Raw genomic sequence first — 16,613 nt, forward strand, 5'->3', positions numbered from 1 at the left:
AATTTTTAAAGTGCTCAACATATTCCAAGCGAATTACCTCTCAGTGGAAGAGAAAAGAATGGGGCCTCAATCCCACACCTCAGTGGCCTCTGAAAGAAAAGCTCAGGAGCTCCCCCCTATGGGGCCTGGAACCTTTCTATACGAGGTGGGGGCAGGGCAGGGAGATGAGAGCCCCTGCCTCAAGAGTCTAGAGCAGAGCTGGAAATGACACCCAGGGTCCTGAATGAGGCCTGGCCAGAGAGCCGGGGCCCTGGATTCCAGCCCCAGCTCCAGCACTGTCTCATCTACAGCCCCAGGCTGCTGCCTTGCCTTCTCTGGGCCTCTGGTAAAGCTTCACCCAGCAGTATTTCTTCAAGGACCAAAGAGATGAGCCAGTGGGTTGTTAGCCCCACATATGGTGGGGGCGGAAGGGGAGAGGGGGAAATTTTGCAGTGAGAGGGACGGGAAAGGGGTTTTGCAAATCAAGCCTCCAAGGCAGAGAGACCTGGATTCAAATCCCACCTCTACGACCCAGCAGCTATGTGTCTTTGGGCCAGTGTCTTCACCCCTCTGATCTTTGGCTTTCTTACCTATAAGAGTAGGGCTAATAGTAGTCTCTCCTCTTCAGGGTGGTTGTGAAGTTTAAATAAGATAATCCATGGAAAGCACTCAGCACAGCACCCTGCACACAGTAAGTACTACTGTCATCATTGTTGCTGTCACTTAATAAATGTCCCGTGTGCTAGGCTCTGAGTTGAGCAAGGTACACATGACCTGTTACTGAATCCTCACCACATCCCTCCCATGAGACGGCTGCTATTATTAACCGTATTTTACAGATGTGAAAACTAAGGTCAGCAAGGTGAGGCAACCCACTGATGTGCACAGATGCCCACAGGTGGGGCCTGGATTCCAACCCAGGTCTGTCTGCCTCCAGAACTCAAGCTCCTAACCTTTTCCTACACGGAAGGAAATGAGACATTGTTGAGTGCCCAACACAGAGTGTGGTACACAGTAGGTGCTCATTAAATATCTGAGCAACCATAGGCACATCCAGGTTTCATGTCATAGCCACTGTATCACCCCTGACCCATTGTCTGGGGCTTGGGGACCTGGATCTGGTGGCTTCAGAACTTCCATGGCTCAGGCAATGATAGGGGAATTAGAGGTAGAGACCCCTGAGCAGGCCACTGCCCAAGGGGGTGCCAGTGGCTATCTGCATCACATGACCCTGCCTGTCCTGTTCCTGGCCCTGGCTGCCCTCACACTGCTGGGACACAGCTGACCAGGAACAGCCTCTGACCTCATCCCACCCTAGTTACTCTCTGGCCTTGCATGGTTCCCACCTACCCTTTACTACTGGGTCAGCGCCCACCCCACCTACCCTTTCAGCCTCCCCAGGCAGACTTGGCTTTCCTAGGACAGAATGAGGTCAGGGCTGCCGAGTGACAGATGGATTTAATAACCAGCCATTCCTACCACCAGCCCATCCGCCCTGCACTGTCCCAGGCCCATGTAGGGGCCAGAATAAGCCTGGTCAGCCAGGGGGTGTGGTCAGAAGGATGGAGATCACCCTCCCAGCCAGCTCAGGGCCCTCTCGGAGCCCAGAGCAGCTCAAAGATGAAATCTTGGAATATAGACTCCCCAGTTTTAGCTCTTCTCCTTGATGGTGGTATGTCCTTGAGCAAATCACTCTCTTCTCTGAGCTTCAGTTTCTCCATCTGCAAAATGGAGTGGCTAATCCCCACTGCCTGCCTCCTGGGGTTGCCGTGGGGCCTGAGCCAGGAGCAGATGTGATCTCGCTTTGTAAATCTCCACACACATAGAAGAGGTGATCCTGGGTATTGATCATCTTGGCTGTTCTCTGGGTTGGGTTCCCTCCCCCAGAAGCAGGCCCTGAGACGGGAGAAGAGACGTTCCCCTGGCTGGTGACCCCAAGATGCACTGGTGGGGAAAGTGGGGAAGTGGGCAGGGAAGGAAACATCCAATTCAGGTTATGCTAATGAGAAGGCTGCAGCCGGGACACCCAGGGCTCAGCCCTTCTGGATACCTCCAGAAGACGGGGTAGAATGGGCCTCAGATTTGTCCTAATCAAGAGGTGGTTAGGCGGGCCTGTTTCTCCACCAGCTCCCTGCCACCTTTGGTTGAGGACTGCTCCCAAAGGTATCAGCATCTCAGCACTCCCAGCTTGCCCTGTGAGGGAGCCGAGCATGCCCTCTGGTCAGAGAAAGCCCTCGGAGTCGTAGGTACTTACATGTGCGCAGGAAAGACGATGCTGAGGAGATGCAGGCAGGGCTCCACATGCATGACCTCACTCATTGTTATCCTCACATCAACCTTGTGAGGGAGGTGGAGGTACTGCTATTAGCCCCATTTTGCAGAGGAGGAATCTGAGGCTCAAAGAGGTGCTGTTCTCTTGCCCCAGGCCACACAGCTCAGAAGGGGTAGGGCAAGCATTAGGAGTGGCTGCAGGATCTTTGGTCTTTTCACTGCCTCCCAGATCAGCAGGACCCATGTGTATGTGGGTTGCAACCAGAAGTGAGCTGATAAATGTTTAACAAGGGGAGAAAAAATAAAAAACCCTGGGTTATAATGTTTGCTGGTTGTCATGGTGTAAATACTCCCACCATGGCCAATTTTAAGCTACCAAAGTGGTATCTGTCACTGAACACAGAGTTGGGAAAAGATGCTGACAGGGGCGCTCATGAGCTGGTATGAACTGACTGTAGCACACCGCCGGGTGGAACATGTGGGTCTCATCTCCTACCCAGCGTAGCCCTCAGCATCAATCAGACTGAATTTCTCTCTAGGTTGCAAACACATCACTCCTGTTCCAGCTTCCATCCTGTCACTCCTGCTAGTCCTCCCTCTGGAATGCCCATTTCCTCCTCCCCATGTGTCCAAATCTTATTCACCTTTTAAGAGCCTGCTCTGGTCCAACTTCCTCCAGGATGTATTAGTCAGGATAAATACCACTAGCTGCTGTAACAAACAACGCCATAATCTCAGAAATTTAACGCAACCTAAGTTTACTGCCTCCTCGACCTGCAGTCCACTGCAAGTGGTGGGGCTGTGAGTGTGGAGGGAGTTGTGCAGGGGGTCTTCTCCCTGCAGCCACTGGGACTCAGGTTCTTTCATTTATTAATGTTTCCATCTGATGTTACCATCAGCACCTCACAACCACATTCAGAAGGGGGAGAGAGCATGGAGTATCCCACGGGGGTTTTATAGCTAGGCCTGGAGTTGATGCTCTTCATTTCTACCTCCTTTTTTGGCCAGAACCACCCCTCCTAGCTGCATGCAAAGGGTGGTTTAGCTGGAAATGTAATTTTCTTCCAAGGAGAAAATGAAACCATGAAAACAAATCAAAGCCAGGTTCTGCTTTTACTTCCCTAACTCCCACAGTCCAACCAACTTCCTGTTCTAGATTCTTCCAGAACGTACTGCCCAGAAACTGTTTTCTTTGGTCTTTGACTTAGACTGTGCAACATAGTTACTGGGTTGGTCTTTTCTGCCTCCATAATTTCACAGAGGCTGAGCGATGGAAGGTCCCTAGAAGCTGGGTTCCTAATACTTGCTTTAGGTGTGAATCTCCTGTGGATTCAGGGTTCCTAGACCTGATGATGCAGGTCTGGGAAGGGCCCAGCAATCAGTATTTTTAAGTAGCTTGATGGGTAGTTCAGATGAACAGCTCACATTGGAACCACTGATCTGGTCCAAATGTCCCATTTCATGGATGTGGACACTGAAGCCCCCAGAGGGGAAGGAATTTGCCCCAAGCCATGGTGTAAGTTAAAGCTGGATCTGAAACTTGAAGGCAGGACTCCTGACTTTTAACAATAGGGTGGTTAGGAGGATAATATATATGAATAGTGCTCAGCACCGTATCTGGGAAAATCTTGATAAATACTTATTGTTGGCTCCAATTATCTGCCGAGATGAGTGATTGTTTTCAAGGAGCACGAGGGGCATCTGGAAACAACCTCAAAGATAAGGCTAATCCAGGAGAGGGCCTCATCTGGGTAAAGTTCAGCCACTGTGCAGACAGAGTTTTCATGAAAATCAGGTCCCAAAATATACATGCCAAGCCTTTGGAAACTCAAGCCGTACAGCTTGATCTTGGTTTTTATCCAATTTGGCACTTTACTAATTGTTTCAAAAATATCCCTAAGCTGTGTTTGCGCATATGCAAGCCTGGGCGTTGCTTCTGTGCACAGAGGCTGCGTGGGTCCCAGCCCACGGGAGGACGTGTCAGTCAGGGGAGGGTAGGCTCTGCCGCGGTAACAAATGACTCCTCCCGCCTCTCAGTGGCTTAGAACCACAAAGGTTTTTTTCTCGGTTGCTCTCCATATCCATCGTGGCTCGGCTGGAGTCCTGCTCGAGGCAGGCACCCAGGCACACACGGTGAAGGAACGCCGCCAACTCCAACTCAATGGTTGCCGTCCCCTGTGGCCAAGGGAAAGAGGGCTCTGGAGGGTTTCACCTGGGCAATCAAGTGCTCTGGCCTGAAGGGGTTCACATGATTGCTTGAGTCCAAATGCAGACACCACCTCCCTGAAGCCAATCCTTGGGCCCATCTCCTTTCTTGTCTGCCTAAGGGGTTTAGGAGGTACCTACCTCATAGGATTGGTGCGAGGCGCTACCTGACAGGAAGCTGTAGAGCTCTTAGACCAGTGCCTGGGATGGAGAAAGAACTTGGTAAATAATGGGTTGTGATAGCCAGAAAGTGAAAGTGATCCAAATGTCCCTCACCGGATGAATGGATAAACAAAAGCAGTCTATCCATACCATGGCCATAAAAAGGAATGACACACAGATACATGTTACAACATGGATGAATCTTAAAAACACTTATGCTAAGTGAAAAACGTCATAAAAGGCCACAGAGTAAAAAATTCCATTTATATGAAAATGTCCAGAAGAGGCAAATCCATAGAGACGGAAAGTAGATCAGCGGTTGCCAGGGGCTGGGGGAAGCAGGAATGAAGAGTGACTGCCAGTGGGTACAAGGTTTCATTTGGGGGTGATGGAAATGTTCCGGAATTAGACAGTGGGGATGGTTGCACAACATTATGACTGAAACCAAGTGAAATCTACACTTTAAAATGAAGTTTATGTTATATGAATTCTATCTCGATAATATAAAAAGGTAAATTCATTAATAACCATTAATCGTGGGCTTGAAATACTCCTCTCCCCCCTTTAGAGTTGTTCACCCCTCACTCAAAACTTTGCGTCCTCTTTATAGTGCTTATCTGCATCTTGTCCTTTCTATGGACTCGTCTGCCTCCCCTGACCCAGGAGCCCTTCAAGGTCACGGTGGAGCCAGGTTATTTTGGTTCCTCTCTGGGCCCTGCTTCGGGCAGGCAGTGTCAGGTTTGACTCTCTCACTCTCGTTCGCGCAGCTGTGCCTGCACGGTGTGTAGGGCAGGTGGAGTAGCTTGGGCCTAGAGCCTGCAGGGGGCTGGCCTCACATCCACTCCCATAGCAAGGGCTGCCCTCCTGCTCTGGTGGGACGCCTGAGAAGGAAGAGCCCTTGGCTAATAGCCTTCCAGACCCTTGCATTCAGCAATGAGGAAACGCCAGGTCCCGGGAGGAGTGCTTGTCCAGTGTCACACAGTGACGTGGTGGCAGAGCTGGAGCGAGACCCCAAGGACCCCACAGCAGGCTCAGTGCCCCTGTGTGGTGGTGGCATATTGGAGGGCTGGCAGTGAGGGTGGGCAAGCACGGGGAGGCTCTTGGGCCTTCCACAAGCCCCTCAAGCCAGATGGGTGACTAGCTGTGTGAGAATGTGGAGGAGACCGAGGGCTGGTGGGATCAGGGAAGGCTGAAGTCAGGTAGAGAAAGTTCCGACAACTTGACACTTCCTGTTTTTATCATTGCTTTGCTAGTGGGAGGCAGTTGTCATCACAAAACCGCAGCCCAAACCCACTTGCTTCCCTTTGCATGTGCCCCACCCGTCCTCCCAATGGCCTCTCTCTGTGATCATTGCCCCACTCCCTCTCCCTCCAGGCCCACAGAATGGGGGTCTCCCATGTCAGGGATGAGGCTGGAACCTGAGACGAACCAGCCCCAATGGGAGCCATCGCCATAGCCAGGCCCACAGGCTTACTGAGGGAGACCCAATCCCTCTTCCAAGACCTCTGCATGCATGCACTTAGTGAGCACCTACTGTGTGCCAGCTCCTATACCATGTGCTGTTTAAAGGACACCTAAACTGACCTGTCCAAGATTCGCTGGAGACAGGAGTATTCAGGCTGAGGCTGGGGGTGCAGCTCAGGGCCTAGGCCATGCTCAGAGTCAGACGCCTGAGCTCCCTCCACCCCAACCAGGAAAGGTAGTTCTTGCTGATGTTCGGGATCCCCAGGGGCCGTTTTTCACAAGGAGGAATTCATGAGATGGAGTAGGTGGGGCACAGGTGCCACAGTAAAGACGGTGGACTCACACAGGGAGAAAATGATCCATTTCTGATGCGAAAGAAGCATGTCAGATGGGTGCTACCTGGCTTTAACACTTTTCTGCACAGAGACTGGTTCTCACACTCAGAGCCTTGGGGGCACTAGAATCCAGCTAAATTTAAGGACACTGCTCGATTAACATCTACTCGTGTGATGGTTTAGCTTCTCTTTATGGCACCCATGTAGTTTTCCATTTACGTAGTTTCCTTTGAAAATAAATTATTTAAGTAAAGATGAGTTGGTTTTTCAAAACACACCAACTAGCTGTCAGGATAGGCACAAGTGAAAGTGGTTGGAATGTTTGGTCAGTTTGGGAAACACAGTCCAAGGTTTCCAGGGTCTGGGAAGCAGGGGGCATTTCATCCTGTTTTTCTCCTGCTGGAAGGACCCTGGCCTGGACGCGTCATAACTGACTCACGGTGGCCCAGAGTCCTTCTCTCTCAAAGCGTCTGGGTGTCAGGTTCCCTGTGCCCAGCCCTGAAGGCCGGCTCCGGGTGGAGGCCGCCCTCCCTCAGATGTGCGTCCCCCTCGGTTTGTGAGCTCAGCAGCCTGGCCTGGCACCACTGGGGCACCTAGGGCTCAGGACCCAGAAGCATTGTCCTCCTTTCTTCCCCGTGGCTTTTCCTATAAACCCCTCAGATCACAAACAAGGGAGCTGAGGACCTGGCCCTTCCCCACTCGCTCCTCCCACGGACTGCAGGCTGCCCGGCTGTTCCAGGTAAGGCTGAGAGTCCTCCACAAAGCCTGTCCTGATGCCCAGTTCCCGGGACCGTGGTCCTCCTGTCCTGTGCTTCCTCTTCCAGGGTCAGCCCCCCTCCATGACATTCAGGCGCCCACTGCTGAGAGAAGCCGCCCTCAGGGAGTCTGAGGTGGCCTTTTGGCACCTTCCTTTCAAATACCACCACGCCCCTCTGTATCTGTGGGAATCCTGTAGGACAGGGCCAGGACTCGGGGGAGTCTGGTGGGATGCTCGCAGCGCAAAACTTACAGAGGCACCATTCTCAGCGTCCACCCTGAAAGTGAGGGCCTCTTTAATTGTGTGCCCCAGGCGCCTCATTGCCCTACACTAATCCCAGCCCTGTTGCAGAACATAGAAAAAGAACACCTGCTGGTTAGAAGAATGTTCTGGGGGTCATTAGGGTACCAAGTCCTTCTCACAGCAGTGATCCCCTTGAGATCACACAACATCCCAGGGAGGCTGATTGGTAAGGCTGCTGTCTGGACCCAGTTGTGTGTGGTGTGCACTGCACAAGGGTATGAAGCCAACGGGGAAGCGTGGCTGAAATCCAGCCTATCCCCCTCTGTCTGAGCATGGGGGTTGCGTCGACCTGGAGGAAGGGACACTTTTCTGTATTTTTCCACCAGTAAATATTTTCAGTACTTCCTGCGAGAGTATCCAATGTGCTAGTGGTGGCCTTGCGGACAGCATGAAGAAAATGTGGTTAGAGAGGGGCAGGGACTTGCTCTAGCACACATAGCAGCAGGGCCAGGAACCAAATTTCTTGATTCTTTACTTAATCTTTTCCCCTTTACTTTTTATCACCCTAGTAAAATATGTTAGAGAACTGAGTATTTCCGACAGGCAGAGGTAAATCTAGAATATGGTGTCCCTTTATGCCCTTTCTTGTTTGCCCCTCGCGGGCCCTGCCAAAGCAGTGTTAATTCCCTCCCTGAATTCTTTTCAGCAGCTTGGACTTGCCTCTAAATCCGGCGTCTGTCTTCCCCACTGGACTGTGAATTCCTGGAGGGCAATGACCGTATCTCAGCATAGGTTTTATCTCAGTAGCCTCGGTCTCAGCATAGGTTTTATAAATTATAAGTGTGCCATATATGTGTAAGCCATATATCCTGGGACCCCAGGGTACCCAGTCTCATCACCATGAGGGCAGCACACTTAATAAGACACAGACTGTTAACCAAAAGTAATTTAAAAATAATTCCAACTGTGACTTGTGTCTTTCTAATACTCTTAAAATCCTCTCCCCTCCATGTCCCTGTCCCTTTTCCTGTCACTTTTCCACTTCAGGCCCTTCCATCCGTGTACTTGGTTCTGTGACGCAAAACCTGGACACTAGGTTTCCAAAATCCAGAGTCGCCCGATAGAGAGAGGGCAGGTGTTGCAAGTCAGCTGGTTGTCCTCCAAAGCACTGTCTTCCTCTTCCTCATTGGCATGTGGCTGCTCTGCTGGGTGACATTTCCGAGCCTCCCTTGCAGGCGTGGCCACAGGACTAAGTCCTGACCATTGAAATGTGAATGGAAGTCATTGCAGCCACTTCCGGGCCTAGGCCTCAAGTCACTGGATGCCCTCTTTTTCCTCCCTGCTGGCCGAAACCAGAGATGGTGACAACCCGTAAAGACGACAACCACGCCTTATGGGATGGAAGGACCCTGGGTCTCTGAATGACTACGTGCAGCAAAAGCGCCCTCCAGATCTGGAACACTTGTCCTAGGACTGTTTTGCCAAAGACAGATACATTTTTGAATTCTTTAAGCTGCTATGTTTTGGGGGTTCTTTGCCCCAGCAGTTTAGTCTTACCCCTAAATCACAGAGCAGGGAAGGGAGAGATACTGGCTGAGTAGTCAAAACTGGAATTCTCTTTAGGAGAAATGGGGAACAGAGTCTAGGACTACTCCCATGTGACAAACTTTGTCCCTTAACATGTGGCAGAATGACTGAATGGCTGGAGGTGGTTGCTGTTGCAATGAAAGATGACTGTTTCTTGGGCAACTAAAAGGGAAAGGAAAAGAATAGGGTCACAGGGCCTAAGGGATGCAGTGCTGACAGCAATTCACATGCGACAGAAGCAGTCTTCATCTTATCCAGCGTTGTTCTCCTGAAGGACTCAGGCCCCTGCCACCCTTCCCTGGGAGTAGGGCAAAGGCAGCACCCCCTCATTTCACAAGGGCCTTCCCAGGGGAGACGGGCTGGCTTGCCCAAGGTCACGCTGGCCGTTAGAGAAAGGGCCAAAGAAACTCCAAGAGAGGATTTGGTGCCAAAAAGGATTTGAAACTGGAAGCAGATGGGAAAGCCAGCAAGGGAAACTTCCCAAGGTGGAAGGATTAACTCAAGAAGCTACAGCCAAAGACAATGGATGGAAATGACGGAAGGATTTCCAGGAAGGAGAGAAGCCTGTGGTCCAGGCACCTGGTGAGCTCCTTGCAGCCCGTAGGGCAGCTGCCATTTGCACCAACATTGCTGGCGCTGGCAGGAGACAGAAAGGCTGAAGCACTGGGGTCTGCAAAGGAAGTGCTGGAACCACAAAGTCCTAATGGGAATGGTGTGAGCCAAAATGGCCAAAATGGACAATGGGAGGGCCTGGAGCCCAGACAGCCAGGCAGTGGAAGGACTGATGGGCCCAATCCTCCCAGGTAACTAACATCCACTCATTCAGCATTCCCTGAACATTTATTGAGCACCACAATGTACTGGGCACCTCTGTACCCTGGGGTTACGGCTGTGAACCAAACAGACAAGAGCCCAGGAGCCCACATGCTAGTGCAGGAACAGACCATAAAAAACAACCATAAGAAATAAGTGAGTTACGTAGCATCAAGACACGATATGTGCTATTTAAAAAAACAACAGGACCAGGAGTGAAGGAGGCGAGGCTGACTGCTTAATTTGCAGATCCCAATGCAAATGAAAGCATGGCACCCTGGTTTAAAAAGCAGAGAAAAGGTATCATTGCAGGTATACAGCAAATTTCTTCTCCCTTCTGTAAGCTCGCTCTCTCTCTCTCTCTCTCTCTCTCTCTCTCTCTCAACTTATCACTGTATTTTTTTATTTGCTATTTAATGTCATTCTGAGTAAAGAAGAATTTTAAATGTAAATTATTAGCATGAATTTTACCATTCATCTTTATATTGTGCAATATCAATTTTAAATGCAAATATCAGAGCATTTACCTCCTATGTGGAATCATGGAAATTACGCAATTTGTATTTCATGGCTCATCCCCAAGGGTGCCCCAAGCCTGCCAGCAGAGGCACACAGGAAGATGACCTGTCCAGCTGCAGAGTGAGGGACCTAGCACTCCTGCACACAGGACCACCCTCAGGGCAAAGACTCTCCGAGGCGCTAGGGGCCCAGCCACACTACCAGGGACACCCACGCTCCAGAGTCTGACAGATGCCAAGTTTTGCCTCCCAAATTCTCCCTTTTGTGAGATGCTGGCCTGAGGCATAGCACCCAAGGTGGGAGTGGGGTCTGGGGAAGTCACGCCAGGCCACTGCTTCCCACAGGTGACTGCTCCAACCCTTGGCAGATAGGCGACCCCCAAATGTTTTAACTGGCCATTCCAGGATTTGTTCAGTATCTGGATTGGTGTCTTGCCCCACTGAGATGTGGCCCCTGGCCGGTCACCTACTGTGTGCCACAATGCTGCCAGCCCGGGGTGGGGATGGCTGCTGCCGTGCTCTGCCCTAAGACACTGTAGGGCACGTGTACCTGACCTCCCTTCCCCAGTCCCACGTCTGTGACCAGGGTCCTGGCAGGCGCCAAAGACAGCCATGGTGGGGGAGTGGGTCTGGGGAGGGGAGGCTGAGTGGGGCCCCGAGGTGCTAACGGGCAGGGGAGTAGGCAACACGAGCCAAGACACTGAGGCCATGTCCCCAGCACATGCTCCCGTGTCCCAGCTGACTTCACTTACAAAACACAAAAGATAAAATTATTAAGAACAACAAGACAGCAATGGTGGCGCATAAAAAGCCAGGTGTGGGCCCTTCTGAGCAGGGCTCTGTGCGAGAGCCCTGGCAGCGCTCCCAGAAGGCAGCCCTGGAGGGAGGACAGGCGCGCATTTAAAAATGAACATTCAGAAAAGCCTTTGTTTAAAAGGTGGTGTTTAAGCAAACACTTGAAAATGAGAGGGAATGAGCCACTCAGGTTTTGGAGGGACGGATGTTCCAGACAGAGGGAACAGCACGTGCAAAGGTGCTGAGGTGGTGTGTCCAAGGGACAGCAAGAAAGCCCATGTGGCTGGAATGGAGGGATGAGGGGCCGTTGTACAAGGCCTTGGGGGACAGTTTAAGGATTTGGGCTTTTAGTCTGAGAGAAAGGGAGCCAAGGAAGGGTTTTCAGTAGAGCAGGGACATGATCAGACAGGTTTTCAAAGGATTCCCACTGGGATGAGAACAGACTGTAGGAGGTGGGAGGGCAACCAGGCGACCATTGCAATCCGGGCGAGGGATGATGGTGGCCCGGGCCAGCCTGGAAGGATGGGCGGTCAGGTTCTGGATACTTAATAATAATCCCATGAATACTTATGGGGCCCCCAGTTTGCCCCCTATGGTTCAAGGTTCGGAGTGTTAAGCAGGAAAGACATCCTAGTGAGGAAGAGGCAGACGATAAGCAAAGAAAGGAAGAACAAAAAATGTGCTTGACAGTGATGGTACTTTACGTACAATTAAAATCACTTCAGATAGTGGCCAAGCAAGGCCTCCCTGAGATGTCATTTAAGCTGAAATCTGAGCGACAAGGAGTCACCATGACATCAAGGAAAATCATTATAAGCAGAGAGCACAGTGCGTGCCAAGGGCTGTGTAGTCAGCTCAGGCCGCCATAACAAAATACCGTAGACTGGGGGCTTCAACAACAGATTGATTTTTCTCAGATTTGGAGGCGAGGAAGCCCACGGTCAAGGTGCCCACTAATTTTAGTTCCTGGTGAGTGATCTCTTTCTGTTTGCGGACAGCCTCCTCTTTGGCTATGGCTGCACATAGTCTTTCCTCAGTGTGTGCAAGCAAAGAGATTCTTCTTTTTTTATAAAGCCACCAATCCTGTCAGATTAGGACTCCACGTTTATAACCTCATTTAACCTTCATTGTCTTCTAAAAGCCCTATCTCCAAACACAATCACATTGGGGATTAGGACTTCAACAGATGAATTTTAGAACACAGTTCAGTGCATAGTCCCATGAGTTGGGAAATAAGCTTGGCCAACCCAAGGCAAGATAAAAAGAAGCCAGTGGGCAAGGGGGAGAGTGCTTTGGACTGAGATGGGAGAGGCAGGCAGAGGTCAGCTCACGCAGCATTTACAAGCCAGGCTAGGTGCTGACCTAACTGCTGACCATTTTTGAGCACTTCCTATGTACCAGGCACATGCTAACTGCCCTTTAGGCATGAGCTTATTTAATAGTCAAATAATCCTGCCAGGTAGATATTATCTCTGCTAATTTTACAGGTAAGGAGGCTGAAGCCCAAGCAGTAGTGTTTGGAGAATGGAGACATCCTGCACTCACCCGTGTTTGTGCTCAGGCCCCAGGAGAGAGCAGCCTTTAGCTGAGCCAAGAGGATGGGTCCCCCGGACAGGGAGGCCTCAAGGACAGAGGCTGGATTCAATCCAATGGAGGCACATTGAGCACCTGGTCCTGGGGAGGGTTTGGAGGCCTCAGCACCAATCAGGAAGAGTCCTGGTAAGTCAGGACAACGTTCCTCAAGGTCAGGTTCTCAGGTCCTCTATATCCACATCTCCTGGGGCACAGACTCCTGCGCCCCTCCTATGGATACAGAAGCTCTGAGGATGTTGCCTAGGAATTTGCATGTTTAATAAGCATACTAAGGGAACCACTGCTGTAGGGGGAGAGGGCAAGGCACACGCAGGCAGTTGGAAAGGGGGCCCCAAGGGAGACCTGCATCCACATCACCTGAGGAGGTGGTCTAGGGTGGCTTCTGCTGGCCTGTGAAGTATAACCGAATGACTTCTTGAAGGAAGTGGTATTTCAGCTGGGTATTGAAGGCAGAAGGATTTTGCAGGATGGAGATCTGGGAGAGAGGGAGAAGGTGTTCCAAGCAAAGGAAACTGCACAGGCAAAGAGTTTGGAGGCTGGACAGGACTAAAGGAAAGGAAGAAAGCAGGTGAGAGGAGGTTGTACACAAACTTTCTTTGATCTCCACTATGACCAAGGACACTGGGATCAGGGTTAGCTTCATTCACCTGCAACAGTTGCAGGAAGAGGACTATTGTACATTGGCCCCTGTTGGCTGCATGGGTAGCCCCCCTCCCCTTGCTTAGGCCCCCAAGAGTTACTGATGGCTGGATCAGCTGGGCCTGTTGAGCCAGCTTTTTTTCTTCCTTCTGAGGAGATAATATGAATGATTTCACAGGCTTTTACCCCAGAGACCAAAGGGGCTGCAGGCTTGGGGGAATAAGTGAGGACCTCTGTGTGGGGCATGGCTGACGTGATGGCCCTTCCCTGGGTGGCCCTCAGTATGCTGGGTGGGCAGAGGGCATGGGAGGCAGCCTGACTCTCATCTGGGGCCCCAGGCCTGTTCTGGCTACTCTTCTGCTCAGAGCAGTCATACCCAGGGGTACTGGAGCTGCGTGGCTCACAAGAGCAGATTATTAAATATTCAGGAAATTTGCAAGCTGGTTGTTAAACTTTGGTAACCTGAAATTGGCCATGGTGGGTGCATTGACAAAAACTCCAATAGGGACTTTTGTAAAATACAAAGAAAATGAATCACTGAAAGAAAAAAAAAAAAGAGGTTTTTTTTTTTTATTGTGAGATTCAGGACATAAAATTACTCTATCAAATTACTCCACAAATTTTCAATCCTTAATTTCTGTATTCATTTTGACAGAGGTGGGCTTGTCCAGGAGTCTCTGTGACAGGCCGAAATCTAGGACAAACGTATGTTCTCCTAGTAGAGCTAAGTGCTGTCAAACAAATCCCCTTTTGGAAATAAGGAATCTGTTGTTCAGAGAAGGTAAGTGGCCCACCCAAGATAACACAGCTGGTGAGTGGCAGGGCTGGGATTCAAACCTGGGGTTGTCTCCCTTGTTGCACTCAACTCAACTGGCAGGTGCAGCCCAGTCCTTCAGCAGAGCCCCTACGGCCTAGCCTCTTAGCCTTGCCCTCCTCTTAACACAAGGTCAAGATCCCTGACAACAGGGAAATGGAGCCAATTAAGAAGGGAGCTTCCTTGCCCAGGTTCCCACTGCAAGACGGTGGTAAAGCAGGGCAGCCAGATGGCTCAGTTGGTTACAGTGCGAGCTCTGAACAACAGGGTTGCTGGTTCAATTCCCACATGGGCCAGTGAGCTGTGCCCTCCACAACTAGATTGAAGACAACAAGCTGCCGCTGAGCTTCCAGAGGGGCAGCCTGATGGCTTTTGGTTAGAGCGTGAGCTCTCAACAACGTTGCCGGTTCAATACCCGCATAGGACGGTGGGCTGCGCCCCCTGCAATTAAAGATTGAAAACAACTGGCCCAGCCCAGTGGCTCAGGTGGTTGGAGCTCCGTGCTCCTAATGCCGAAGGCTGCTGGTTCGATTCCCACATGGGCCAGTCAGTGGGCTCTCAACCTCAAGGTTGCTGGTTCGACTCCTCGACTCCTGCAAGGGATGGTGAGCTCTGCCACCTGCAAATAAGATCGAACCCAGCACCTTGAGCTGAGCTGCCACTGAGCTCCCAGATGGCTCAGTTGGTTGGAGCGCATCCTCTCAACCACAAGGTTGCCGGTTCGACTCCCGCAAGGGATGGTGGGCTGCGCCCCCTGCAACTAACAATGGCAACTGGACCTGGAGCTGACCTGAGCCCTCCACAACTACGACTGAAAGGACAACTTGATTTGGAAAAAGCCCTGGAAATACACATACTGTTCCCCCATAAAGTCCTGTTCCCCTTCCCCAATTTAAAAAAAAAAAAAGATTGAAAACAGCGACTGGACTTGAAGGTGAGCTGCGCCCTCCACAACTAGATTGAAGGACAACGACTTGGAGCTGATGGGCCCTGGAGAAACACACTGTTCCCAATATTCCCCAATAAAATTTTTTTTTAAATGTTAAGAAAAACAAAAGAGGGTGGTAGAGGCAGCTAGCCTACAGGTCTCCTAATGCCAGCCTATGCTCAGTTTCTGCACTCTATCTGCCTCTGTCCATGTGGTGTCCATGCAGTGACCTCCACGCCAAATAGTGCCAAGGAGGCAAGGAGGGCAAGGGGGAGGGCAAGGGAAGCAGGAGCAGGAAGAGGCAGGGGACTCAAGAATTGCTGGCAATTACACGGTGCTTTGTCATTCTTAATTAGCTCAGCAGCTCCATAGCCTGAGACCTCGCTGTGGCTGCCCAGGCTGAGGAGACAGCTGCTGGTCCTACCCAGGAGGTCAGTCTGGGTGAGTAGCAGCCCCTCAGGAGCACCTCCCCCAGTCCCTTTTGGTGCTTCTGCTTCCCCACCTGCAGAGGGTAACCCACTTGTTGGGTACACTCAAAACCAGAGGACAGAACTTAAGTCCTTCATATGTACTGGGTACCTCCTCTGTGCCAGACAGAGGAACAGTGGGGTGAATGATAGTCTCCAGCCCCCATGCTGGAGCCATGCTCAGCTGCTGAGGGAGGCAAACAGGTTCGCCAATAACCATAAAAAGAAAAAAAATGATAACTTGTCACATGCTCGGCACTTGGGCAAAGCAATTCCCACTGTTATCCCACAGAAGCCTTATGAAGCCCTCTAAGGCAGGTATCGTCCCCATTGTAGGTGAGGAAACTGAGGCCCAGTTAGCTAATGTTGTATATATACAGGTGGAGGATTTGGTTTCGGAGCCCAGTATGTAGAACTCCAAGGTCAAACGTTATTGCTTAGGAGGGAGAGAGAGAGAGAGAGAGAGAGAGAGAGAGAGAGAGAGAGAGAGAGAGAGACAAAGAGAGAGTTGAGGAGGGAAAGCAGGTGTGTGGGTAGCTATGACTGGGTATTGGGGAAGAGGCCAACTAGATGTTCTGGGCAAAGGTGGGGAGGCTGGGAATGTTGAGGAGGCAATCCGGCTGGGTGTTTTCTGGAACAGGAAGCAGCATGAAGGAGTGCGAGGAGGGAAAGGTTCAGAGGCAACTGGCTGGGACTACTGGGTCAGTGGGACATGGCAGGCAGAGAGGCCCTCTGGGTTGGGTGAAAGATCAGAGCTGAGTCTAAGCAGGCAACCCCTGGGGCTTCTGACTCCCACATGACGCAGGTTGCCTCTGATTCCTTGGGAGAGGGTTGTTTCAGACCTGAGCACAAGGCTGGGGTGGGGGGAGGGTGCCTACCCAATCAGTAGGGAGTGGGGGTGGAGCGCTTTGGGGTGAGGCTGGACTACCCACAGCTCAAACTGCACCAGGCTGGTTCCAATCCCAAGAGAGCTCCCTTCCCTGGAGGCCAATCAAGAATTATGATAACAGTAACCACTCCATCTCCACTGTTCATCCAGTTAG

This window comes from Rhinolophus ferrumequinum, chromosome 9 (assembly GCF_004115265.2).
Source record: "Rhinolophus ferrumequinum isolate MPI-CBG mRhiFer1 chromosome 9, mRhiFer1_v1.p, whole genome shotgun sequence".
Lineage (NCBI taxonomy): Eukaryota > Metazoa > Chordata > Mammalia > Chiroptera > Rhinolophidae > Rhinolophus > Rhinolophus ferrumequinum.